Consider the following 26,523-nt stretch of genomic DNA (forward strand, 5'->3'; position numbering starts at 1 on the left):
TCTTCAATTAACCTGTATAAGAGTTATGTTCAAGAAAAAATGAGCAATACATGCAATTTTATACATAGTATTATGTATATTTAAATATATGTGTGTGTATACACACACACACACATACACACGTATACACAGAAACAGAAAGAGAGAGAGAAACCAGATTAGAGTCATTGGAGAAAAATATTCTTTTTTTTTTTTTTTTTTTGAGACGGAGTCTCGCTCTTTCACCCAGGCTGGAGTGCAGTGGCGTGATCTCGGCTCACTGCAGGCTCTGCCCCCCGGGGTTCACGCCATTCTCCTGCCTCAGCCTCCCACATAGCTGGGACTACAGGCGCCTGCCATCTCGCCCGGCTAATTTTTCGTATTTTTAGTAGAGACGGGGTTTCACCGTGTTAGCCAGGATGGTCTCGATCTCCTGACCTTGTGATCTGCCCGCCTCAGCCTCCCAAAGTGCTGAGATTACAGGCGTGAGCCACCGCGCCCGGCCAGAAAAATATTCTTTACTCAAGCTTATCATAAGCTAAGATAACACAAAAATACTTAGTGGTCTTTCTTTGACTATTGGATACAGTCTAGACACCCTGACCTAGCATTCAAGACCTTCTAGAAGCTGGCTCAAATCACTCTTTACCCCTGTAGTTCTCTGTATTCCCTTGTTTCTGAGAATCAATCCAGCTACACTGAAATGTGAAACTGCACTGTGGAAGAGAAAGCAACCTCCTTGAAAGTCAAATGTTGATTTGGTAGCAATTTTGAAGAAGAAAGGTGCATGCTTGGCCATCAGACTCCTACTTGAGACTCTTTAAAAATGTACCTGCTAAGCATAATTAAAATACAAGAGTCTCCAACAGGACTGGTCCTGTTTTCTAAGAAAATGCATCGTTTGAGGCAAATTGCACCGTTTTCACTTTTTAAACAGACAATTGAAATGAGACATAAATGAACATGCAGGAACATCCTGGAAGGAGATATAAATCAGAATAGAGAAGCTCACAGCCCTGCCCTGGTGTGGATATGAGAAGGACTGGCCTCCTCATGTCCACGTGCTCCTATCAGACGATGCACCATATACCAGACAGAATGGCCTTTTTTGAAACGCAAACCTCCTCGTCACCACCCTCAACATTGGTGCAGCCCTTCATATGGAGCTTGGGGTTGTAGAAACAGCATTAATTGAGGGTGGGGCCAAGATGGCCAACTAGAAACAGTGGCATTTAGAGGCTCCCAGCGAAAAGAACCATAATAGGCGAGTGAATCCTTCATCAGCAACCAAGGTATCCAGGTTCTCTCCTTAGAACTGACTAGGAGGCTGGTGTGATCTATGGAGAGGAAGGAAGAACAGTGTGGTGTGGTGATCCACCTGACAGCCACAGGTGGGAGCCCCCTCCCCTCAGCCAAGGGAGGCAGTGAGTAAGCATACTACTTAGGTGGGTAAACCATGCTTTTTCCATGGAACTGTGCAACCCACGGATAGGGAGATCCTGCTCGTTAACCCACACCACCAGGTGTGGTGGTCCCAACCTTGGAGCATTCTCAACAGCCTCTCTGCTGGAATCTGCTTAAGCTTATGGAGCTCCCATGGGGAGGGGCAGCCAGCACCACAGCTGCGACTGCCTGCTGTCTAAGCCATTTGAGCTCCCTGGGGAAGGTGCAGCAGCCAGCACTGGGACTTACAACTGCTTAACACACTAAACTCCCTGGGTAGGGTAAGGGTGGCATCCATCTCTATAGCTCCAGGCTGTGCTTTTCCCCTGCTGGCACCAGTGATGCTGGATGGATTGGTCCCAAGACATGTCTGCCACAGCTCAACACACCGGCTGTGGCAGACTGTGCCCAGAGTGCATCTTCAGGCCTGACCCTGACCCGTCCATCCTCACTGGGCAGGGCTTCCCTTGAGGAACTCCAATAACTCCAGCCAGAGGCTCAGGGACAGAACCCGGATCTCCCTGGGCCTGAGCCAATAGGAAAAAGAGTGGCCACAGTATCTGTGGACCAGCAGACTTAGCCTTTCCTTCTCATAGTTCTGAGGAATCCTGGCAGCCCAGATAAGTGGGTTTCCCCTCCAGCAAACCACACCCCCTCCACTAAGGGACAAAGTGCTTCGTTAAATGGGTCCTGTTCCCAATGCCACCCAACTGGGTGAGACCCTCCAACAGGGGATGTCAGACACCCTATACAGGAGCGATCCTACTGGCATCAGGTTGGTGCCTCTTGAGGTCAGAGGTCCCAGAAGAAGGAAGAGGCACACATCTTTGCTGTCCTCCAGCCTCCTTGAGTGACATCTCCAGGTGTGAGGGCGAACCAGATGAATGGGGTCTGAAGTGAACTTTCAGCAAATCACAGCAGCCCTACAGAAGAGGGACCTGACCATTGAAAAAGAAACAAACAGGAAGCAACAACAACAGCATCATCAACAACAAAAAAACCCCATCCAAGGATTAGCAGCCTCAAAGACTGAAACTAGACAAACTCACAAAGATGATAAAGAATCAATGAAAAAAATGCTGAAAACTCAAAAGGCCAGAGTGCCTCTTCTCCTCCAAATGATTGCAACATCTCCAGCAAGGGCTCAGAATTGGACAGAGGATGAGGTGGACTAATTGATAGAAGTAGGCTTCAGAAGGTGGGTAATAAAAAACTATGCTGAGCTAAAGGAACATGCTCTAACCCAATGCAAAGAAGCTAAGAACCTTGATAAAAGGTTAGAGGAGCTGTTAACTAGAATAACCAATTTTGAGAGGAACATAAATGACCTGATGGAACTGAAAAACACAGCATGAGAACTTCATGAAGCATACACAAGTATCAATAACTGAATCGACCAAGTGGAAGAAAGCATATCAGAGTGTGAAGACCACCTTGCTGAAATAAAGTATGCAGATGAGACTAGAGAAAAAAGAATGAAAAGGAATGAACAATGCCTCCAAGAAATAAGGGACTTCATAAGAAGACCAAACCTATGATTGATTGGAGTACCTGAAGGATTTGGGGAGAATGGAAACAAGCTGGAAAAACACTCCAGAATACTATCCAGGAGAACACCCCCAACGTAGCAAGAAAGGCCAACATGCAAATTCAGGAAATATGGAGAAGACCACTAAGACACTCCATGAGAAGATCAACCCCAAGAAACATAATCATCAGATTTTCCCAGGTCAAAAATGAAGGAAAAAATGTTAAGGGCAGCCAGAGAGAAAGGCCAGGTCATCTACAAAGGGAGGTCCATCAGACTAACAGTGGACTTCTCAGCAGAAACTCTACAAGCCATAAGAGATTGGGGGCCAATAATCAACATTCTTAAAGAAAAGAATTTTCAACTCAGAATTTCATATCCATCCAAACTAAGCTTCATAAGCAAAGGAGAAATAAAATCCTCTCCAGACAAGGAAATGCTGAGGGATTTCATTACCACCAGGCCTGTCTTGCAAGGGCTCCTAAAAGAAGCACTAAATATGGAAAGGAAAAACCGGTACCAGCTGCTGCAAAAATACACCAAAATATAAAGACTTCATTGGTCTTTATATTGAAGAAGCTCCATCAACTAGTGTGCAAATAACCAAATAGCATCATGCTGACAGGATCAAATTTATATGTAACAATTCTAACCTTAAATGTAAGCAGGGTAAATGTCCCAATTAAAAGACACAGAATAGCAAACTGTATAAAGATTCAAGACCCATCAGTGTGCTGTATTCAGGAGACCCATCTCATGTGCAAGAACACACATAGGCTCAAAATAAAGGGATGGAGGAAAATTTACCAAAGAAATAAAAAGCAGAAAAAAAAAAAAGTAGGGGTTGCAATCCTAGTCTCTGACAAAATAGCCTTTAAATCAACAAAGATAAAAAAAGACAAAGAAAGGCATTATATATTGGAAAAGGGAACAATTCAATGAGAAGAGCTAACTATTCTACATACATATGCACCCAATACTGGAGCACCCAGATTCATAAAACAAGTACTTAGAGACTTACAAAGAAACTTGTACTCTCACACAATAATAGTGGAAGACTTTAACACTCTGCTGTCAATATTAGACAGATCAATGAGGCAGAAAATTAAAAGAATATTCAGTACTTGAACTTGGCTCTGGACCAAGTGGACCTAATAAACATCTGCAGAATTCTCCACCCCAAATCAGCACAATATGCACTCTTCTCAGTGCCACGTGGCACTTATTCTAAAATCAACCACACAATTTGAAGTAAAACACTCCTCAGCAAATGCAAAAAACTGAAACCATAACAGTCTCTCAGACCACAGTGCAATCAAATTAGAACTCAGGATTAAGAAACTCACTCAAAATCACACAATTACATGGAAATTGAACAATCTGCTCCTGAATGACTCCTGGGTAAATAATGAAATTAAAGCAGAAATTAAATTCTTTGAAACCAATGAGGACAAAAAGACAACATACCAGAATCTCTGGGACACAGCTAAAGTAGTGTTAAGAGGGAAATTTATAGCACTAAATGCTATGTCAGAAAGCTTGAAAGATCTCAAATCGACACCCTAACATCACAATTAAAGAATGAGAGAAGCAAGAGCAAACTAATCCAAAAGTTAGCATAAGACAAGAATCAGAGCAGAATTGAAGGAGATAGAGACATGAAAAACCCTTCAAAAAATCAATGAATCCAGGAGTTGGTTCTTTGAAAAAAATTAACAAAATAGATAGACTGCTAGCTGCACTAATAAACAAGAAAAGAGAGAAGAATCAAATAGACGCAATAAAAGATGATAAAAGGGATATCACCCTGACCCCACATAAATACAAACTACCATCAGAGCATACTATAAACACCTCTATGCAAATAAACTGGAAAATCTAGAAGAAATGGATAAATTCTTGGACACATACACCCTTCCAAGACTAAACCAGGAAGAAGTCAAATCCTTGAAAAGACCAATAACAAGTTCTGAAATTGAAGCAATAATTAATAGCCTACCAACCAAAAAAAGCCCAGGACCAGATGGATTCATTGCCGAATTCTACCAGAAGTACAAAGAGGAGCTGGTATCATTCCTTCTGAAATTATTCCAAACAATTGAAAAGGAGGGACTCCTCCCTAACTCATTTTAGGAGGCAGCATCATCCTGATACCAAAACTGGGAAGAGACACAACAAAAAAAGAAAACTTCAGGCCAATATCCTTGATGAACATTGATGCAAAAATCCTCAATAAAATACTGGCCAACTGAATCCAGCAGCACGTCAAAAAACTTATCCACCACGGTCAAGTTGGCTTCATCCCTGGGATGCAAGGCTGGTTCAACATGCGCAAATCAATAAATATAATCCATCACATAAACAGAACCAAAGACAAAAACCACATGATTATCTCAATAGATTGAGAAAAGGCTTTCGATAAAATTCCACATCCCTTCATGTTAAAAACTCTCAATAAACTAGGTATTGATAAAATACATCTCAAAATAGTAAGAACTATTCATGACAAAGCCACAGCAAATATTGTATTGAATGAGCAAAAGCTGGAAGCATTCCCTTTGAAAATCGGTACAAGACAAGGATGCCCTCTCTCACCACTCCTATTCAACATGCTATTGGAAGTTCTAGCCAGGGCAATCAAGCAAGGGAAAGAAATAAAGGCAAGAGAGGAAGTCATACTATCTCTGTTTGCAGACGACATAATTTTATATTTAGAAAACCCCATCATCTCAGCCCCAAAACTCCTTAAACTGATAAGCAAATTCAGCAAAGTCTCAGGATACAAAATCAATGTGCAAAAACCATAAGCATTTCTTTATACCAACAATAGACAAACAGAGCCAAATCATGAATGAACCTCATTCACAACTGCTACAAAGAGAATAAAATACCTAGGAATACAGCTAAGAAGGGATGTGAAGGACCTTTTCAAGGAGAACTACAAACCACTGCTCAAGGAAATAAGAGAAGACACAAACAAATGGAAAAACATTCCATTATATGGATAAGAAGAATCAATATCATGAAAATGGGCATATGTATGCCCAAAGTAATTTATAGATTTAATGCTATTTCCATCAAACTACCACTGACATTCTTCACTGAATTAGAAAAAAATACTTTAAATTTCGTATGGAATCAAAGAAGACCCCATATAGCCAAGACAATCCTAAGCAAAAAGAACAAAGCTGGAGGCAAGACAATACCTGACTTCAAACTATACTACAAGGCTACCGTAACCAAAACAGCATGGTATTGGTACCAAAGCAGACATATAGACCAATGGAACAGAACAGAGACCTCAGCAATAACACCACACATCTACAACCATCTGATCTTCAACAAACCTGACAGAAACGAGCAATGGGGAAAGGATCTCCTATTCAATAAATGGTGTTGGGAAAACTGGCTATCCATATGCACAAAACTGAAACTGTACCCCTTCCTTACCTTATACAAAAATTAACTCAAGATGGATTAAAGACTTAAATATAAAACCCAAAAGCATAAAAACCCTAAAAGAAAACTTGGAGTTTCTTCTAGTTTTAGAAGAAAACTTGGAGTTTCTTCTAGTTTTAGAAGAAAACTTGGAGTTTCTTCTAGTTTTAGAAGAAAACTTAGGTAATACCATTCAGGACATAGGCATGGGCAAATACTTCATGATTAAAGTGCCAAAAGCAATTGCAACAAAAACCAAAACTGACACATAAACTAAAGAGCTTCTGCACAGCAAAAGCAACTATCATCAGAGTGAACAGGCAACCTACAGAATGGGAGAAAATATTTGCAATCTACCCATCTGACAAAGGTCTAATATCCAGAATTTATGAGGAACTTAAACAAATTTACAAGAAAAAAAACAACCCCGTCAAAAAGTGGGCAAAGGATATGAACAGACACTTCTCAAAAGAAAACATTTATGTGGCCAACAAACATATGAAAAAAAACTCAACATCACTGATCATCAGAGAAATGCAATTCAAAACCACAATGAGATAACCACTTCACATCAGTCAGAGTGGCGATTATGAAAAAGTCAAGAAACAATAGATGTTGGTGAGGCTGTGGAGAAATAGGAACACTTTTACACTATTGATGGGAATGTAAATTAGTTCAACCATTGTGGAAGACAGTATGGTGATTCTTCAAGAATCTAGAATCAGAAATACCACTTGACCCAGCAATCCCATTACTGGATATATACCCAAAGGAATATAAATAATTCCACTACAAAGACACATGCACACATATGTTTATTGCAGCACTATTTATAATAGCAAAAACATGGAACTAACCCAAATGCCCATGAATGATAGACTGGATAAAGGAAATGTGGTACATATATACCATGGAATACTATGCAACCATAAAAAGGAATGAGATCATGTTCTTTGCAGGGGCATGAATGAAGCTGGAAGCCATCATCCTCGGCAAACTAACACAGGAAGAGAAAACCAAACACCACAATTTCTCACTCATAAGAGGGAGTTGAATGACGAGAACACATGGACACAGAGAGGGGAACAACACACACCAGGGTCTGTTGCGGGGTGGGGGCTGAGGGGAGGGAACTTAGAGGATGGGTCAATAGGGGCAGCAAACCATCATGGCACACGTATACCTATGTAACAAACCTGCACGTTCTGCACATGTATGCTGTTTGTTTTTTTTTTTTAGAATACAGAAAAACAACAACAACAACAAAGAAACATCATGAATTCAAATCTTACCTCTGCTGTTTTCAAGCTGTGGGACCTGAAGCAATTGCTTCTGCCCTCTGTGTCTTGGTTTCAAGATTTATTTAAAAATCATAGAATGGTAATTAGGACACAGGGATTGTGGTTGAGAGATTGTATGATGACATGTTAAGAGCACAGGCCCTGAAGACAGGCAACGAAGGAGTTCACATATTGGCTAGTCTAATTCATAGCTGTGAATTTGAGCAGGTTACTTAATCTCTTTGGAATAAATAAGGATAAAAATTATATTTACCTTGTGGGTCACCGTGAAGACTAAATGAAATAACATATCTCACACCCTTGACTAAGCACTGGGCTCCTGGGAAGAACTCAATGAATGCTAGTTGTATGAAGCACTGGGTAAATGCTTAATAAATAAATGGCAAATAATGTAAGTGGGGGGAAAAAGGAATTTGGGCAAATTGTAGTCACACAATGTAATGTGACTGAAACGGCACACATGTCTCCTCCCAAGAATGCTCTCTGAACCCAGTGAATTTCCACTGCTAGGGGAGAAGAAGGGATGGCAGGCTAGATTAGGATAATTGTTTTTCTTGGAAACTAAAGAATCAAAGTTTGCCTCGGGCACCTCTATTACCGCAACTTCAGTCCAATCCCCAAATCCCACTGATACAATGAATGAAACTTAAAAGCTGCAAAGAAGAGAAGGAAGAATTGAGGAGAGAAGCCAAAAGCCTTCAGGCTTCAGTTTGATCCTCCCCTGCCATCTCCCCGCCCTGTCTTTACCCCAAGCTTCTGCAAGCTTCCTTTTTCTTTGGGGGAAAATAGTCTTTCTCCCTTCAGTTTGCTGTAGCAACATTTTCTTTTTTCTTTTCTTTTCTTTTCATTTTTCTATTAAGTGCAGGGGAAACATAAGCATGCTAAGTACTAAGAGGGAGACTCCAGAGGAACAAGAGGGCAGAGCTCTCGTTCTTGGATTACAAATGCAAAGGATGCAGGTCTCTCTCAAGTCCCTTACCACATCAGTGCAACTGCCTGTCTTCCTGTATGTGGTTTCACCAGGCAGAGAGGAATCATAGGCTCAATATTAAGATCACAAAGCAGTCAGCTTTGGAAGTAAGCCAAGTCCTACCAATAACTTTAATCTGTTAGAATCTCCAGTTTCAACATCAGTAAAATAGGATAAGATGCATAAAATACGTGCTCAAGAAATCATGCCTTCTCCACATCCTTCCCCTTTTCATCTTCACTTTCTTTTACCTCTCCTTTACATTTCCTGCATCTTTCTTCTCCTTATTTTTCTTGTCATTTTAAATTACCATTCTTTTATTCCTCTTTCATTCTCTATCTCTGTTGCTCAAAGTCAGGAGCCATGTTTTTTTACTGCTCTCTGCTTCCCCTAAGACCTTGTATGTAGGGGCTCAATGTATATTTATACGATAAAGAAAGAAGAACTCTTAACAATCCTTTATTTATATATTAAAAAGCACCATCATATCTTGTATTCTTACTAATGGGTACTAACTAGTATAACGCAAATACTTCTCAGTAAATAATTAAAGAAGCATTAAAAATCCTAGAACTTTAGTACCAGAAAACCCACTTAGTGCCTTTAGCTCTGACTTTACAGAAAAGACAATGGAGGCTAAGAGAGGAATAGGGATTGACCCACAGTCGTCTTGGAGGCAGGGACAGAGTGACCTATCTTGTTCCTCATCCATATCTCTATTTCTATAGCACTGCACCACCCTCTATGCAGGCGGGTCACTTGACTAATCCATTCATTCAATGAAAAATGTGTAATAGCATTTACAATGCGTCAGGTATGCATGGTGCTAGACACCACACATGACTAGTTTGTTGGTTTTAAATTTTGATGTTGTTTGGTTTCCTTTACTTTTTCTGTTATTTGCTTGCTTGGCTGTTACTGTTGAATAAGAAAAGAGAGTAAACAGGTTTTATAAAATGTAGCTAACTGTAAGGTATGCTTTTTTTGTCACTTTTTTCTTATTTTGTTTTATTTGTAAAAATAGATCAGATTTATAACCTCACAGAACAAACTTACAGCCTAACAGGGGAGACCGAATTAAAACACACACACACACACCACTCTACCTGGTATGTTGATGGGTGGCCCCATCAACATACATAAATAGATATTCAGTTTTAAATTATAATATGTAATTTGAAGGAAAACTGTAGTATGCTATGAGGGAGGGGAAAAAAGTAAACCTATTGAACTGGGGTATTGAGGAATGCATCTTTAAGGAAATTCCTTTCAAGAGGAAGCCTAAGGATTAAAGAATATACTTATGAGTAAATTCTGCTAGTTCTCCATCCCATTTCTTATGTGGTTGGCCCACCTACAATAGCCTCTCTTACCTCCTTACTTCATCAAAGACCTACACATTCTTCAAGACACAGGACAAGTGCCATTGATTCTGCAAGTCCTTATCTACCCTAGCCCTGCCCTTTCTAAAAAAAAGATTAAAGTTTCCCTATAAGAATAAATTTTAGTCATTTCCATTCATAGTCAGCAAACACTTCCTTAAAGACAGTTGACTCCATTTGTGATGACAAATCCACCAGTCTTCTCTATATTTAGGTGAGATCATTCTATGTTTACCTGGCTAACATTTTCTGAGAGGTATTGGATTGGTATGAGTTAAGGCCTGGTCTGAAAAGTTCCATAAACTACCTACTACCTCGTTGCATCAGATGTATATGCCACTAGTTATTATATATTAGAACAATAATATTTGCTAAAGCAATGTGAAATCTTAGATTAAAAGTTACAGAATGGAAAGAAAAGAAGGACGAATTTAAAGATGGAAAAAATGAATTTGGATTCTACTTCCATTTCTTAATGAATATTAATAACAATAGTAATAACAGCAACAAAAACAAGAATAAGCTCCAGGCTTTATGGAGCTCTTAATATCTTCCAGGCATTGTGCTAGGAACTTTGTGTACATTACCACATTTATTTCTTACAGAAATCCTATTACGTAGAAATCATTAGTTTTACAGGTGAGGAAAAAGAGGCTTGAGGTACATAATTTTCCCAAGGTAATACACTTCATTAGTAATGAATACAAGGTTCAAGCTAGGTGGTTTAATTCCAGAGCCCACACTACATATTCACCTGCAAGTGTAGAGTAATCAAAATAACTCATTTAGCCAGGTTGCATTAATTTTTATATTCTAAAATAATTAGTGGGGATGGCATAATCAATGACTTCTAAAGTACCTCTCTTTTAAAGAGGGTATTATTTCACTGCCAGGGAAGATGAAGAAAGGCTTCTTGGAAGAGGTGTGTGAAGACCTGGAGTTAGAGAAATTCTCAATCTCCTTTATTCCTTTCACTGCATCTCAAACTCCCGTCCTGAAATTCTTTGATTGTTTATAGAAGATATTCCCAAAGGGGCAGCTCCATACTCTGCCTTGCAAATTGCAAAGAGAGATAAATAACACATTCCTCATTCCCATACTCGCAGGGGAAATTGGGGGCTGTGTTTACATCGCTTCCTTGGTATTTATCCTCCTCCTGGCTGTTCCATCCCCTCTATTTCATGTTGTCATTTTACTTCCATTAGGGGAGTAGAAAAAATATTAGAAACCATTCTGATCCACCCCAATCCTCAGAGGGCATTGCTCGGTCAAAGTCAGCCTCCTCTCCCTTGTAATTTTCCCTACAAACATCTCATTCAAGAGGCATTTTCCTTCCTCTGAATACTAATGTCCTGATGATGATTGAAATAAATAAATATTTCACACACATACACAAACACACATCAAAACAAAACAGAAGGAAAAAGAGAGAAAGAAAATATTGCTTGATTTTGCTTGAAAATCTTGCATGCTTGATTCATTTCATGTTTATATCCTTCTGGAGTTCGTTCCTGGGCTCCTGGGAATTGCCTAGTTAGCAGTTAGGAAGGACTACTGGGTTACTACTGTTTTAACTGTGGCATGCCTGTCGTCTGTGGCTTTTCCTCTTTGGGAGAGAGCTAGGCTTTATTAAGAAACCTTCTAAACATATGATTCTTCATTCTTTATCCACCAAAAGCAAACAAACAAAAAACATAAAACAAACAAACATAAAAACAACCTGTGGTTGGTCAAACGAATTTTGAACACCTGAGTCCTTATGGGGTTGAAGTTTCTTTACCCTGGCTTTTCAATGAAGGAAAAATATATACTGAATATCTAGTCATATGCCAAAGCATGCTCCCTATGTTTTTCCATTTAATCTTAAAAAAAGAAAGACACTGACAATAATAATAGTGTCCTAATTTCATAAATGAAGAAACTGAGACTGAGCATAAACATAATTTAAATTGGAGATTCTAAGGAATCTTCATAGCTTATTATTATAGATTTACTTCCCTATTGCTTCTCAGTCTTTTGGCTAAGATCAAGTGTAGAATCTGTTCTTATCAGATTTACTTCCCTATAAAAATCTTTAAGAGGCAATGTGGTGCAACTCACATCACTAGATTTTAGAATATTAGACTTAAGTCTTTTACCAACTGCCTGACCTTGAGAAAAAAATATGAACCTCTCTGAATCTTACTTTCCTCCCCTTTGTAGAAGTGCAAAATTTGAATATAGAAATGGGAGACAGTACTTACTAATTCTGCATCTTAGGTCAGCTTTCTCCAAAGTAATGAGAGGTGACAGCTTGCTGGCAGTCCTCACAGCCCTCGCTTGCTCTCAGCACCTCCTCTGCCTGGGCTCCCACTTTGGCAGCACTTGAGGAGCCCTTCAGCCCACTGCTGCACTGTGGGAGCCCCTTTCTGGGCTGGCCAAGGTGGGAGCCGGCTCCCTCAGCTTGCAGGGAGGTGTGGAGGGAGAGGCGCAAGCGGGAACCGGGGCTGCGCGCAGTGCTTGCCACTTGCGGGCCAGCTGGAGTTCCAGGTGGGCGTGGGCTTGGCAGGCCTCACACTCGGAGCAGCCGGCCGGCCCTGCCAGCCCCGGGCAATGAGGGACTTAGCACCCAGGCCAGCGGCTGTGGAGTGTGTACTGGGTCCCCCAGCAGTGCCAGCCCACCGGCACTGCACTCGGTTTCTCGCCAGGCCTTAGCTGCCTTCCCAAGGGGCAGGCCTCGGACCTGCAGCCCGCCATGCCTGAGCCTCCCACCCCCTCCATGGGCTCCTGTGCGGCCAGAGCCTCCCCAACGAGCGCCACCCCCTACTCCACGGCGCCCAGTCCCATCAACCATCCAAGGGCTGAGGAGTGTGAGCGCAACTGGCAGGCAGCTCCGCCTGCAGCCCTGGTGCAGGATCTGCTGGGTGAAGCCAGCTGGGTTCCTGAGTCTGATGGAGATGTGGAGAACCTTTATGTCTAGCTCAGGGATTGTAAATACACCAATCAGCACCCTGTGTCTAGCTCAGGTTCTGTGAATGCACCAATCGACACTCTGTATCTAGCGGCTCTGGTGGGGCCTTGGAGAACCTTTATGTCTAGCTCAAGGTTTGTAAACACACCAATCAGCACCCTGTGTCTAGCTCAAGGTTTGTGAGTGCACCAATCGACACTCTGTATCTAGCTGCTCTGGTGGGGCCTTGGAGAACCTTTATGTCTAGCTCAAGGATTGTAAATGCACCAATCAGTGCCCTGTCAAAACAGACCACTCGGCTCTACCAATCAGCAGGACGTGGGTGGGGCCAGATAAGAGAATAAAAGCAGGCTGCCCGAGCCAGCAGCGGCAACCCACTCGGGTCCCCTTCCACACTGTGGAAGCTTTGTTCTTTCGCTCTTTGCAATAAATCTTGCTACTGTTCACTCTTTGGGTCCATGCTGCTTTTATGAGCTGTAACACTCACCGCGAAGGTCTGCAGCTTCACTCCTGAAGCCAGCGAGACCACGAGCCCACCGGGAGGAACGAACAACTCCAGACGCACCACCTTAAGAGCTATAACACTCACCGCGAAGGTCTGCAGCTTCACTCCTGAAGCCAGCGAGACCACAAGCCCACTGGGAGGAATGAACAACTCCAGACGCGCTGCCTTAAGAGCTATAACACTCACCGCGAAGGTCTGCAGCTTCACTCCTGAAGCCAGCGAGACCACGAGCCCACCGGGAGGAACGAACAACTCCAGACGCGCCGCCTTAAGAGCTATAACACTCACCGCGAAGGTCTGCAGCTTCACTCCTGAGCCAGCGAGACCACGAACGCACCAGAAGGAAGAAACTCCAAACACATCCGAACATCAGAAGAAACGAACAACTCCGGACGCGCCACCTGAAGAGCTGTAACACTCACCACGAGGGTCCGCGGCTTCATTCTTGAAGTCAGTGAGACCAAGAACCCACTAATTCCGCACACAGTAGTGTCTGAAATGATAAATCAAGCACGTGGTATTTATTAAGAATGTGCTGTCAGGGAAGATCAATAAGGTAAAAGTGGGAGGAATGGGACAAAACCAAACAAGGGCATGATTTTGGGTGAACCTTCACTATCAGCCTGATGCTGAGGAAACTCTAGAGCATGTTGTTCCTCAGAGTGTGTCCTAACTCAAGGCAAGGTTGTATAATAATCAAAGTGGGGCTATTTAGCATTATCCCAAATATTTATAATTTTTTGTTATAAGAAAATTCAAAATTCCCTCCTCTAGCTATTTTGAGATATACAACACAACACTATTAACCATAGTCACCCTACTGGGCAACAGAAGACCAGAACACCAGAACTTATTCCTCTTAACCATAACTTTGTATTCATTAACTAATCTCTCCCCATCCCACTCGCCTCTTCACTCTCCAGCCTCTGGTGACCACAGTTCTACTTTCTATTTCTATAAGGTCAATATTTTTAGATTCCACATGTGTGTGAGATCATGTGGTTTTTGTCTTTTTGTGCCTGGCTTATTTCATCTACCATAATGTCCTCCAACTTTTCATGTTGCCATAAATGACAGGATTTCATTCTTTTTAACATCTGAATAGTATTCCATTGTGTATATCCACACATTTTCTTTATACATTTTATACATTCATCTGTTGATGGATACTTAGGCTGATTGTGTATCTTTATACATTTTATACATTCATCTGTTGATGGATACTTAGGTTGATTCCATATCTTGGGTATTGCTATAATAAACATGGGAGTGCAGATACCTCTTCAACATACTTATTTCATTTCCTTTGGATGTGTAATATCCAGTTGTGTGATTGTTGGATCATATGGTAACTTAGTTTTTAATTTTGTGGAAACTTTTCATACTGTTTTCCATAATGATTCTACAAATGTACATCCTCACCAACAGTGCATGAGTTTCTCTTTTTTAGCCATGCATGGTGGTGTGTGCCTGTAGTCTCAGCTACTCAGGAGGCTAATGCAGGAGGATCCCCTTGAGCCTAAGAGTTCTAGGTTGCAGTTAGCCATGATCAGGCCACTGTACTCCAGCCTGGGCAACAGAGCAAGATTCTATCTCTAAAAGTAAAAATAATAATAATATATTTTTTAAAAAGTTGCCCTCTCTCTACATCCACACCAGCATTTGCGGATTTTTTTGTTTTGTTTTGTTTTGTTTTGATAACAGGCATTCTCGAAATGGGGTGAAGTGATATCTCATTGTGGTTTTGGTTTGCATTTCCTTGATGATTAGTGATATCACACGTTTTCATGTACCTGTTAGCCATTTGTATGTCTTCTTTTGAGAAATGTCTATTCAAGTATTTTGTCCATTTTTAGATTTGGTTATTTTTTTGCTATTGAGTTGTTTGAGTTTCTTATATATTCTGGATATTAGTCCTTTGTCAGATAGATGATGGGCAAATTTTTCTATCATTATATAAGTTGCCTCTTCCATCTGCTGATTGTTTCCTCTGCTGTGTAGAAGCTTTTTAGCTTGATGTAATTCCATTTGTCTATTTTTGCTTTTGTTTGCTTGTGCTTTCGAGTTCTTACTCAAAAAAAGTTATTGCTGAAGCCAATGTCATGAAATGTTTCCCCTATGTTTTTTTCTGGTAGTTTTATCATTTTGGGTCTTACATTTAAGTCTTTAACCCATTTTGAGTTGATTTTTGTATTTGGTGAGAGATAGGAGTCTAGTTTTCATTTTTCTGCATATGAAGAAAACTGGATATACAGTTTTGCCAGCAGTATTTATTGAAGAGACTGTTCTTGATATCTTTGTTGAAAATCAATTTGCTGTCAGTGCATGGATTTATTTCTGTGTTCTCTATTCTGTTTCACTGTTCTGTTTTTAAGGCCAGTACCACACCATTTTGGTTACTATAGCTTTGTAGTATACTGAAAGTTAGGTAGTGTGATGTTTCCAGCTTTCTTATTTTTGCTCAAAATTGCTTTGGTGAATTGTATATTTAAAACAAGTAAACTTTACGGCATGTTAATTATATCTCAGTAAAATTTTTACAAATTGCTAGTGAAATATCTTCAATGTCTAATATAGGCAAATTATAATCTTCTCCGGATGATCATGTCTTCATCTCAGGACTCACTGGGTTCTTCTAGATAAAACCTCACTGAAGATGAGCTCACAATTTTTAATTACAAAGCACACAACAAAATAATTCAACATGAGTAACAGCAGAAATACTAAACAGAAGGGTTAAATCCCCCAATTTTTATTCTGTCTTTATCAGTTACTTAACATCTCTGAGCCAGTTTTCTCCTCTGTATCAAGGGGGACAATAATAGTACCTAGCCTATAGGGTTTATTGTAAGGATTCAATGAACAACAGTGATTTAAGCATTAAAAATGGTGCTTGAAACAGAGAAATGCATGCTGTATAAATACTAAGTATAATTAGCCGTCAACAACAAAAAAGGAAAAATAAAAGCAGCTGAATTGAAAAACTGGAAACTGATATATAAACATATAAAAATAATTCACAGGTGAAACAACCACAGTCAATACACATGTCAATGGGTGTTTGACTTCACACAGGAACCAATACATGTGCCTTACATTTTACGAGATGTGTTATTTTTATCCTATTAAGTTGGCATAGATTGAACTATTTTTTTGTATATTACCCAGAGGTTGGCATCAAAATATAAGAATGGGCTTTGCAACAAACACTTGGAGAAAATGTAAATTGGAACAAACCCTTCTAATGTGTATTTATTAAGGCAAGTTTGTGAAAAACTATTTTATATTATGAAATATTTCACTATATATTTTCAGAGCCAAGGGCAAGTGAAATTAGCTTATTTTAATGGAAACTTATACAGAACACATAAGAGATATTCTCATAAAAAAGAGATAACACAGCATACCATAGACTAGGGTATGATTTCCAAGGCTCCAAGCTGCACACAGGGACAGGTTGCTGTGAACAATATGGTTGCTCAGAAACGCAAGTTTGAGTTTATTCCACCTTTAATTGAAGCTGTAGATCTTTGAGTGTTCTGGCTTAATGCAGAAGTATAAATCTCAGCCCTTACCCTGAGCATGCAGATTCTCCTCTCCTGACTCCACTGGAGCTTGAACCCCAATTTTTCCAGCATGAAGGCCCCAAACAACAGCCCCCAACATTTTTCCCCACCTTGACCCTGCCCTCCTAGGGCAGCTACAGCATCCACTTTTTTGCTCATTATCTAGATCTCAGTTCCTTTTATCACTTTCGCTGCATGAGATTTGAAAAGCACGTTGGTCATTTTAAAATCAGATGTTTGTTTATTTGCCATAGAATAGGAAATTGAAAAGCTCCACTGCTACACATCACTTAGAAACCCTAGATACAATAAGAGGTCCTATGAAACATACAACTGAATTCACAACCCTCTTATATCTAGGGTTGTGTAGCAGTGAAGCTTTTCAATTTTCCATTCTATTCTATGGCAAAAAAAACGAACATCTGATTTCAAAGTGACTAACACACTTTTCAAATCTCATGGTCCTATAACTCTAGGATAAAAACCTAAAATTACACATAATGAAAAGCCTATTTGAATGTATGAAAACATGAGAAGACAAAGGATTGTTGCATTTGATCAGGCACTGGAATACTCCAGGTTTTTACCTCTTTCTAAAGCTGTCTATAGAGTCTTCCTCTGTGCTGTCTTAGGCCCCACATGCACATACCTGTATGACTTATCACATTGTTTGACATTGTCAGTTTAGAAGTCTGTTATCCCCAGATTGTGTCCTCTCTAGAAGCTAGAATGTTTTATCCCATAACTGTGTCCCGTTGCCTAGAACTGTATCTGCCACAAGTATATATATGTTCTCTGTGCATGCTTGCTGAAAAAATAAATGAATTTCTTTTTACAAAATTTTCTGATGGGGTGGTAGGAGAAAAGGTCATAGATGCAACCCTTTGGATCAACTGGAATAAATGATGCATTTTTTATTTCACAAATATTAATTGAACACCTAATACAACTGTAACTTTTAGGTACTAAAAGATAAGTATACTTATTTTAATGAAATAGTTCTTTTTGTCAGAAATTTCATTTATATGTCATATCAGTATATATATGTATATGTCTTCCTTATAATTAAAATTTATATTCCATATCCATATATATATATATATATCTTCCTTATAACTAAAATGTAAACTCCATATTAGTATGTGTACATATATATATATATTCCTTATAAATAATTAACATGTTTCATATACGATCTGAAGACAAACACTTCAGTGTGGTAGCAGAAACACCTGCTGGAGAAACCAGCCTGGGTTAGATATTTTCTAAATATGTGACCTTCAGCAAGTTACTTTCCTTTACCAAGTATCAATTTTCTTTTACATGCTTTGCAGAGTAGTTAAGAGCATTATAAATAACATCAATAAACTACCTGGCCCATAGTAGGTGCTCAATAAATCATAGCTGTCACTATTACATCATGAGAATAATTTTCCAATGTGAGGGTTAACTCCCTTGTTGAATCTGTTTTCCATGTTCAGGGCCTAGACATTTGTTTTTGTTAAAATAGGGCACACTGTGACTTCCTGTTACTGATTCTAATCCCATGAAACACATCCATGATGAATAATTATGCCAGTTAGGACAAGACAAGATTGAGCTCACACATTTTTTTAGAGATCAAGTAAATATAAAGCACACCAACTGTATTGGCATTTCCAAATCAGAGCCAGCAGTGGAAATATAGATAATGTTGATGCCTTGAAATTCTCTAAAAAACAAACTTACTTGATATGACAGAAAGTCTATTACATTGGCTTCTGAGAAAACCTCACGATGTCCAGACAGGCCCTTAGGGCTTCAAGGGCTGAAGCATCTCACTGCCTCCTGTCTCTAAGCAGATAGTGTCTCACAGGGATATTTTACTGCATTACCACATTACTCTCATCTGGTGCCAAGCATGTGCTGGAAAAGCCAACAGGAAATGAAAGCTAGCTAATTTGTAAATTTTTCTCATGACTTTTATTTCTCAATGTATGCTTTCATTGATCTCGCAGAGTTCTTGGGGCTGGAATGGAGAACAATGACTTCAGGCAATGTGTGGTCTGACCTTGGCAGAGGCCTTTCCTTTTGGCTTTTCCTGGTCAAAATGGTTCAGACTCCCTTGAGTGAGCAGCACAGCCACAGAAGAATCCCATCTCTTTTCTGCCTATTTATTTGGATAAAGGCATGGAAAGATGTGCGGGGAGAATATCAGACTTGGAGTTCTACCACATATGAGTTTAGAGGTCTTGAGCAAATCATTTTATATTCCCAGGCCTTCATTTGTATTTATAAAATAGGGTCAATATCTAGTTTATGGAATTGAAATCAGAATCCTTTGATACAATACTTGCAAAAATCATTTATAAGTGTTAAATCCCTGTACCCATGGTGGGGGCTTGTTTATCTGGCCATTGCTGTCACTAGGGAGACGAAACACCCTTCATCTCTCAGGCTAATGTCATTCCTAACACTGGCTTGTCTACAGTGTGGGCAACAGGCTAGAAATAAGACTGTGAAAACGTCTTGTATTATGTTCTTCACATATATTTATACTCACCAAACATCTGTAAGTATCTCAACATACTGAGTATTGAAAGATATTGTGATTTATCCACAATTGTTAAAGGCTCCTGAAAACCCTACTGCATCACAGTAATTCACTATCTCAATCTGTGATGCTGGTATCTATTTAATTCTGCAAATCATTATAGAGGCACAGCACCTGTATCAGGCAAGGTTCTCCACCGAAAAAGAACTTCAGTCTTTGCCCTCAAGGCTTTCAAATGATTGGAAGACAGCCCCTCTAAACACACACACACACACACACACACACACACACACACACACACACACACATCATGGAGGATAAACTGCATCACTGAAAGTCTGATTTAAATACTAATCACATCTAAAAAATACCTACACAGCAACATCTAGACTGGCATTGGACCAAAAAAATGGGCCCTATACTTAGCCAAATTGACATGTGAAATTAACCATCACAGCACCAAACACTGTATAGTATTTCCAAGTGGCAAGAACTGGGTAGTGGTTTGTAAACGAGAAGGCATGGGGTGCACATGATCGTGGTCTCCAATATCTAAATGGCAGTTGCGAAGCAGGGCTTACTTTTAGAGGTTGCTGAAGGCCCAACAAAGATTAAGAAATGCAGCTCCAGAGAGAGAAGGGCAAAATAAGAAAGAACGTTCTATTAGCTGATGGAAGGTTCAAACTCATGTGTCAAATTCTAGCTGTATTATTTCAATGGAGGCTTCAAAATATAGCTGGGCTTTTGTGCCCAATGAATGCTGCCCAGGGATGGTATGCTGCACAGATAGGACGGCTCAAGGTAGCACCTAAGTTCCCTCTAAAGAATGGGATTCTAAGATGTCAAAGAGATGTTGTGAATCACCTAGAGCAATTTTCAAACCCCACTTCCTTCCTGTGTAATGTGCTTTTCTCTTAATGAGGCCGCAGAATATCTCCTTTCAAGAAGCAGGTATAAACATGCTTTTTCCTGTTGGAGACATTTGTTTTCAGAGGTGCTGATTCCTATCTAAGACTCATTTTGTACTGATTGTTTTCTCATTATCATGTCAAAGCAAGACTGTAGAAAGTAAAAATTGGCATTATATTCTTGAATTAGTACCCTCTTTCTTTGGTATACTGAGCTTTTACTAGATAAGCTTGAAAACTGGAATTCAAATTGTTTTAATCACCCTTCAAATTATTGCACTCAACTCTACTAGAAAGAAAGAAATAAGATTATTTACTCACATAGTTCAAGTTTCTCTAAATTTGATGACATGGTCCTGCTCTGTCCTTGACTCATTCTCTGATCTTAGGTAAGTTAACTTCTTCATATCTCAGTTCCCCATCTGTAAAACGAATATATTAGTTCTATGGAATCACTCATTTGTTAGGTTATTTCTGACTCTTTATTTTCAGTGACGCTGACTTATCTTTAGAAACCTTATAGAACTCTATTAAAGCACAGCATATGGAACTATTGATACATCCTTATGTTATACGAGATTTACCAATATTTTCTGCTTGTAAACAAAATCTGTTAGAATAATAAAGCTTCTCATACAAGTGTTGACCAATGCTGAATCCTGGCATCATAAAGAAATGCCGCTATTTTTCTATTATAAAAAGCACATTCAAAAAACCTGACTTTTTTTCAACTACAAGGTATTCACAGGTACAATTGTGTTCACTGGGTACTGATCTGATTGGAAAAATAATTCCCAAATAGTCTCATTCAATGGCTTTAAATGTGTTCACTCTGTTATCCCATACTGTTCATCTTTATTTATTTATATTTATTTTTACCATGTATGTCCCTTTGTGAGGTTCATGAAATTCTTATTTCCAGGGTAGAATTACAAAGAAGGGAGCAATTGAAAACATCTGCTCTGCTTTCAAACACTGACAGGCACCTCCATCACACTCCTTTCTGCTGCTGGACAATTACGTACAGCTAGAGGCAGAATTGTTTTTACCTTTGACTGGGGTTCTCTTCTTGGCAGCGAATTAATGAAATGCACGGAATAAAAAGCTGTTTCTCGCCCACTGAATGGATGTACCTGTCACTCGCTCTGATAAGGAACACCTATCCCACGCAAGATAGAAGTGGCAGATATCTTAGTTAGTTGACTATTCTAATGATTCTGTTTGTTTTCCTAAAGCTCAGGCTGTTTGAGGCAGTGTAAATAATGGATTTTGTCTATGTTGCTATAGGGTGAGGAGAGGAAGGAAAGAAAAGAGCTGCTCCTACCATGAGTTTCTGAAGTGGATGAAGGCTGTAGATGCAGAGGAAATTATCCGCTTCACTGCAGATATTCTCGACAGCAGCGCCAATGAAGTTACTGAGAGTTGTATTATTAAAAACACCTATCATTTGCTGAGCATTTACATATAGAAGGTGCAATGAAAAGCAATTCAAACAGACTCGATCCTCATGAAGTCTTTCTGAGTTTGGTATTATTTTTCCTTCTTTTTTTTTTTTTCAGTTGAAGAAACAGGCTGCAAGGCCAGAGCTATAATGTTAAAAAGGTGAAGACTCAGGATCCAAACTCAGCTGCAGGTGATACCAAAATCTGTGCTCCTAACTGCTACACGGTAGACGGACTTTAGAGGCAAACACACACCTAGGCAAGAAAGCAAATCTACAGCTAATGTGTCCTGAACTTTGGCCAAAATATTTCACCTCTCTCAAGCTCAATTTTTGCACACGTAAATTATAGATAATCATAATTACCACATAGAGTGGTTATTGGAATTAAATTCATAACACATTGAAATGCTGGTTGAAGTGCCTGATGTACAATAGGTTCTCAGAAAGTGGGTGTCAGTTCACCTTTTTGGAGATATTCAAAGGGGACAGCCACTTGGTAGATATTTTATTTAGCATTACTACCCCTTGTGGGAGAGAGGTGGATAAGAAGCCTTTCTAATGTCTTCCAGCCCAGAGCATTCATGCCATCAATCATTTGTTCAGGATAACACAAACTTGCTCTGTCTGCCTCCTAGCTCAGGGATCTTACTTCACTCTCAAAGGTATAAGAAGCAGAGAAGGTATAAATTGTTGTTCAAACTTTCCTAATAAGATCATGAAACCTCAAATCTAAAAGCTTTACATTGTCAAATGTAAAGTCCCTTCAATGTCCACTTATAAGAACAAAAAAGAAACCTTTACTCTGAAAAATTAATGCACTGTTTGAATTTTTCCTTGGGAAAGGAGAGACATAGACGTGGTAAAGGGGGAGAGGAAACCTTAGGGCACAGGGGATTCTGGTCTGGTCCTGCAGCCTCTCCTTTTGTGACTCCACCTATTACGGGAGAAGAGACCGGAGTTACTACGAGTTACCGGCGGACGTATCCGTCCACGTCTGCAGCAACTTCAATTCTTGCCTCCTAAGAAGGAAGAGTTCGACTGAAGGGCACAAAGCAGAAAAAGCGACTGAGTCAAGTTCCGGAGCAGGAATGAAAGTTCATTTTAAAATGCCTTAGAACAGGAAAGAAATGAAGGTGTGCATGGAAAAGACCCACGCAGGCACACGAAGGTTAAAGAGAGAAAGTCAGTGCCCCGTTTAACTGTAATCTTGGGACTTTCCTAAGGGAAACTCACCTCTTTCCCACGATTCTTCCCTTAGGGTGGGCTGTCCGCATGCACAGAGCCCTCCTTAGCCTTGGGAAGTGAGCATGCGTCATGTGTTAAAGGAGTTATTGGCATGCCCCTCCGAAGCTTTTTTCCTTTTTCTGGTGGAGTGTACCCGGAAGATCATACTTCGCCATTTTCCTCTTAATACGCATGCCCAGGAAGTTTCTTCTCCCTGGGCTCTGCTTTCATTGACTGTTTTGTTGTTAACAGGTGTGGACTATCAGGAAATGGCCTCTCCCTGACGCTGCTAAATCATCACTCTCAGAGAGGCAATGTGAGAATTACCAAACCAGCACCTGACACTTCTAGTGCGTGGGGGAAGAGCCGTCTTCTCTCTGGCTCACGCCTAACTACCTACCTGTAACACATCCTAGATGCCTATCTGGACTTAGCGTTTTCATCTTTTAAATGAGCGAATTAACGTAATACTAGAGGATCACTGGAAACTTTCCAATCCAGTGGGTTTGATTCTCCCATCTACCTCTCTTTCTGTCCCTGCCCTTGGATCTCCTGTACTTCTTACGATATTGTGATGGCTTAATTTTATGTGTCAACTTGATTGGACCATGCAATGCCCAGATATTTAGTCACATAATATTCTGGGTGTTTCCTTAAGAGTGCTTTTAGATGAGGTTAACATTTAAATTGTTAAACTGAGTAAAGCAGACGGCCCTCCCTAATGTGAATGGGCCTCACCAAATCAGTTGAAGGTCTGAGTAGAACAGAAAGGCTGACCCTCCCCCAGGTAAGAGAGGATTTTTCCTGCTTAATGGCCTTCAAACTGGAACATCAGCATTTTTCCTCCCTTCACACCTAAACTGGGGTTCAAGTCTGCTGGCCTTAGGACTGAAACTCAACCATCAGCCTGAGTCTCCAGGTTGTGAACTCACCCTGCAGACTTGCAAACCGTGACACTTGCCGGCCTCCAAAATTACAGGTGTCAATTTCTTATGGTAAATTTCTTCATGTAAAAGCTCACACACACACACACACACACACACCACACACAAAGCTTATCTGTCCTAAAGAATCTTCACTCTGAAGCCTAATAAATTCAATTTAAGACAGTAGAAATGACTGGCAAGTCACAATAAGTAACATTAGCAATATATAATTAAACATTTGCAAACATTCTTTATACTCACCTATTCTTTGATATTTCCATTTCCAACTAACCCCACTGAGCAGATTAATGCAATCCTACTTTCCAGATTAAAAAAGAAGAAAAGGAAGTTGAGAGTGATCCTTGGCCGTATAGCAGAGATAGATTTCAAATTGCAATTGTCCTCAATACACAGGGACATACCTTTCTATTGCACCACAACGAATTTCTAACTGATACTTGTACTTAACAGAGACCTTTGAAAACTCACTTTAAAGCAATGAATAACCCAGCTGAGTCCAGTTAAGTAGCCTGACAGAGGAGAATGATGCCTATGGTCTATGGTTGCTTTGCAGTGAAGATCTGTCCTTGGTACAGAATTTTGCCAAACCAGCACCTGACACTTCTAGTGCGTGGGGGAAGAGCAAAAATTTTTCATAGGTGCAAAAATTGTAATCCTGATTACCCTGCTCAATGGAGATCAGAGTGGTAGAGCAGCAGTTGAAAATACAGCAGAATGAAATGCTTACCTTATCTTAGGCTCTGATGTCAGAATTTCTCTTCAGGATAAAATTATTTTTTAAAATAGAAAATACCTTAATAAGCTCCTTGGGATGACTTAGTGAAGGGAAAGATCCAAAGACAATTATTTCTGTGCAACAAAAAAATGATCCCTCACAAGACTCCATTAAATCAGGATGAATTTTTGTTTCCATTCTGGAAATAAGAGCTGGAGCTCAGCTTATGGGGAAGAGATTAGAGACAAGAGGCAGGAAGATCAAAATAGGTTGAGATGATGAGGTAGAGGGGACAGTGAAAACATTTTAGTGTCTGGACAACTGAAAATATTTTCAGCACACTGCAGACTAAGACTTGAGTAGTGAGGTTTTTGGGGATAAAGAGTTAAGATGTGGAACAAAAGGGAACACATAGATGCTGAAGTTAGGAGACAAAGATGATTTTGAGAACAAAAAAAATCCTAGCAACTAACAAAAATCTTGAAATCAGCTTCGGATCTGAGTATAAATCTGAAGGCTGAAATAAATATTGAAATCTCAAGATTCAGAAAGGCCCTGCCTATTATCTGGGTTACAGTTCTACACAGGTGGGTAGAAAGATTCCAAGGTAAATTTGTCTCTTCTACTCCCCCTCTACATTTTTTACACCATAGGAAAATCAGAAAAGTAGCCTGTTAGCTAGATGGCAGCTTCCATGTAACAATATCTACATGTCGTAGATTGAAAGGGGATTAAATTCTTCCCACTGTGCCTAGCATTGTGAGATTTCATCCTTGAGAGCATCTAGCAGTGGGAATGATTTAAGATGACAGCACAGCTTACTGTTCTATCCTTCAAATCTTTCCCACGTCCATCCTGACCACTGTAACAGTGTGTCTGGTATATTGCATTCCACTGTGGTTGAAAGATGCATCCGGGGTCTGTAGTGTATCCCCCTTCCTCATGTTTCCATTACTCAGGGAACATTTTCGAAAGATGAGATCTGCTCAATTTTGGAATAGTTTCCAGAGGGATGTGGCAAAGTGCCGCATCATTTTATTTACTTAAAATTAGACCAGAGCAAGGAATCCCAGTGTCCCACTCTGAGCAGTTTTGGACCGGTGGGAGGATAGGGAAGAGAATCATGCCCATTTGCTGCTGGAATACAAGAGGGGCTCTTCATCATTACTTCATATGACTCCCCAATTCTGGTAATTGCCATTTCAAATATTGGTCTTCTTGTAGAGAACACAAATTGTATTTTTTTCTAAGTTTCTTCCTTTCTGCTCCTACTTCTCACCTAGCATTATCATACTGTCTTCACTAATGTAAGTTCCAGTTGAATTGGAGAGCACTTAATGGAAAAACAATAACTTTACAAACTAATGCCCTGTTCCCCAAGTTCTAAGAAGCCAACTACAGATTGTATTTGTTAAAGATTTAAAATGTACCCTCATTGCAAATGGATGTATTAGTGAACTTGGGCTGTCATAAAAAGTACTATAGACTGGGAGGTTTAAACCATTGAAAATTTACTCTCTTGCAGTTCTGGAGGCTGGAAGTCTAAGATCAGAGTGCCAGCATGGTCACGTTTAGGCAAGAACTCTCTTCCTGGCTTACAGATGAACACCTTCTGACTATGTCTTCCCATAGCAGAGGGAGAAAGATCTGTGTCTCTTCTCAGAGGCTACTTTCTTGTTGGATTAGGGTT

At 40.0% G+C, this 26,523-nt stretch overlaps 1 long non-coding RNA gene and 1 pseudogene across 1 annotated transcript; one reads left to right on the forward strand and one right to left on the reverse strand.

The window, feature by feature from the left end:
• The first annotated feature begins 12,041 nt into the window (after nucleotides 1-12,041).
• LOC115836547 lies at nucleotides 12,042-12,184 on the forward strand (annotated as a pseudogene).
• Nucleotides 12,185-19,005: 6,821 nt separating this feature from the next.
• Nucleotides 19,006-23,263, reverse strand: LOC105740244. Its single transcript, XR_001116266.1, has 3 exons — nucleotides 23,181-23,263; nucleotides 20,825-20,925; nucleotides 19,006-19,211 (listed from the first exon to the last, which is right to left on the reverse strand). It is a non-coding gene; the product is annotated as an uncharacterized LOC105740244 (long non-coding RNA).
• Nucleotides 23,264-26,523: the final 3,260 nt, after the last annotated feature.

The sequence above is a fragment of the Nomascus leucogenys genome, chromosome 8 (assembly GCF_006542625.1).
Source record: "Nomascus leucogenys isolate Asia chromosome 8, Asia_NLE_v1, whole genome shotgun sequence".
NCBI lineage: Eukaryota > Metazoa > Chordata > Mammalia > Primates > Hylobatidae > Nomascus > Nomascus leucogenys.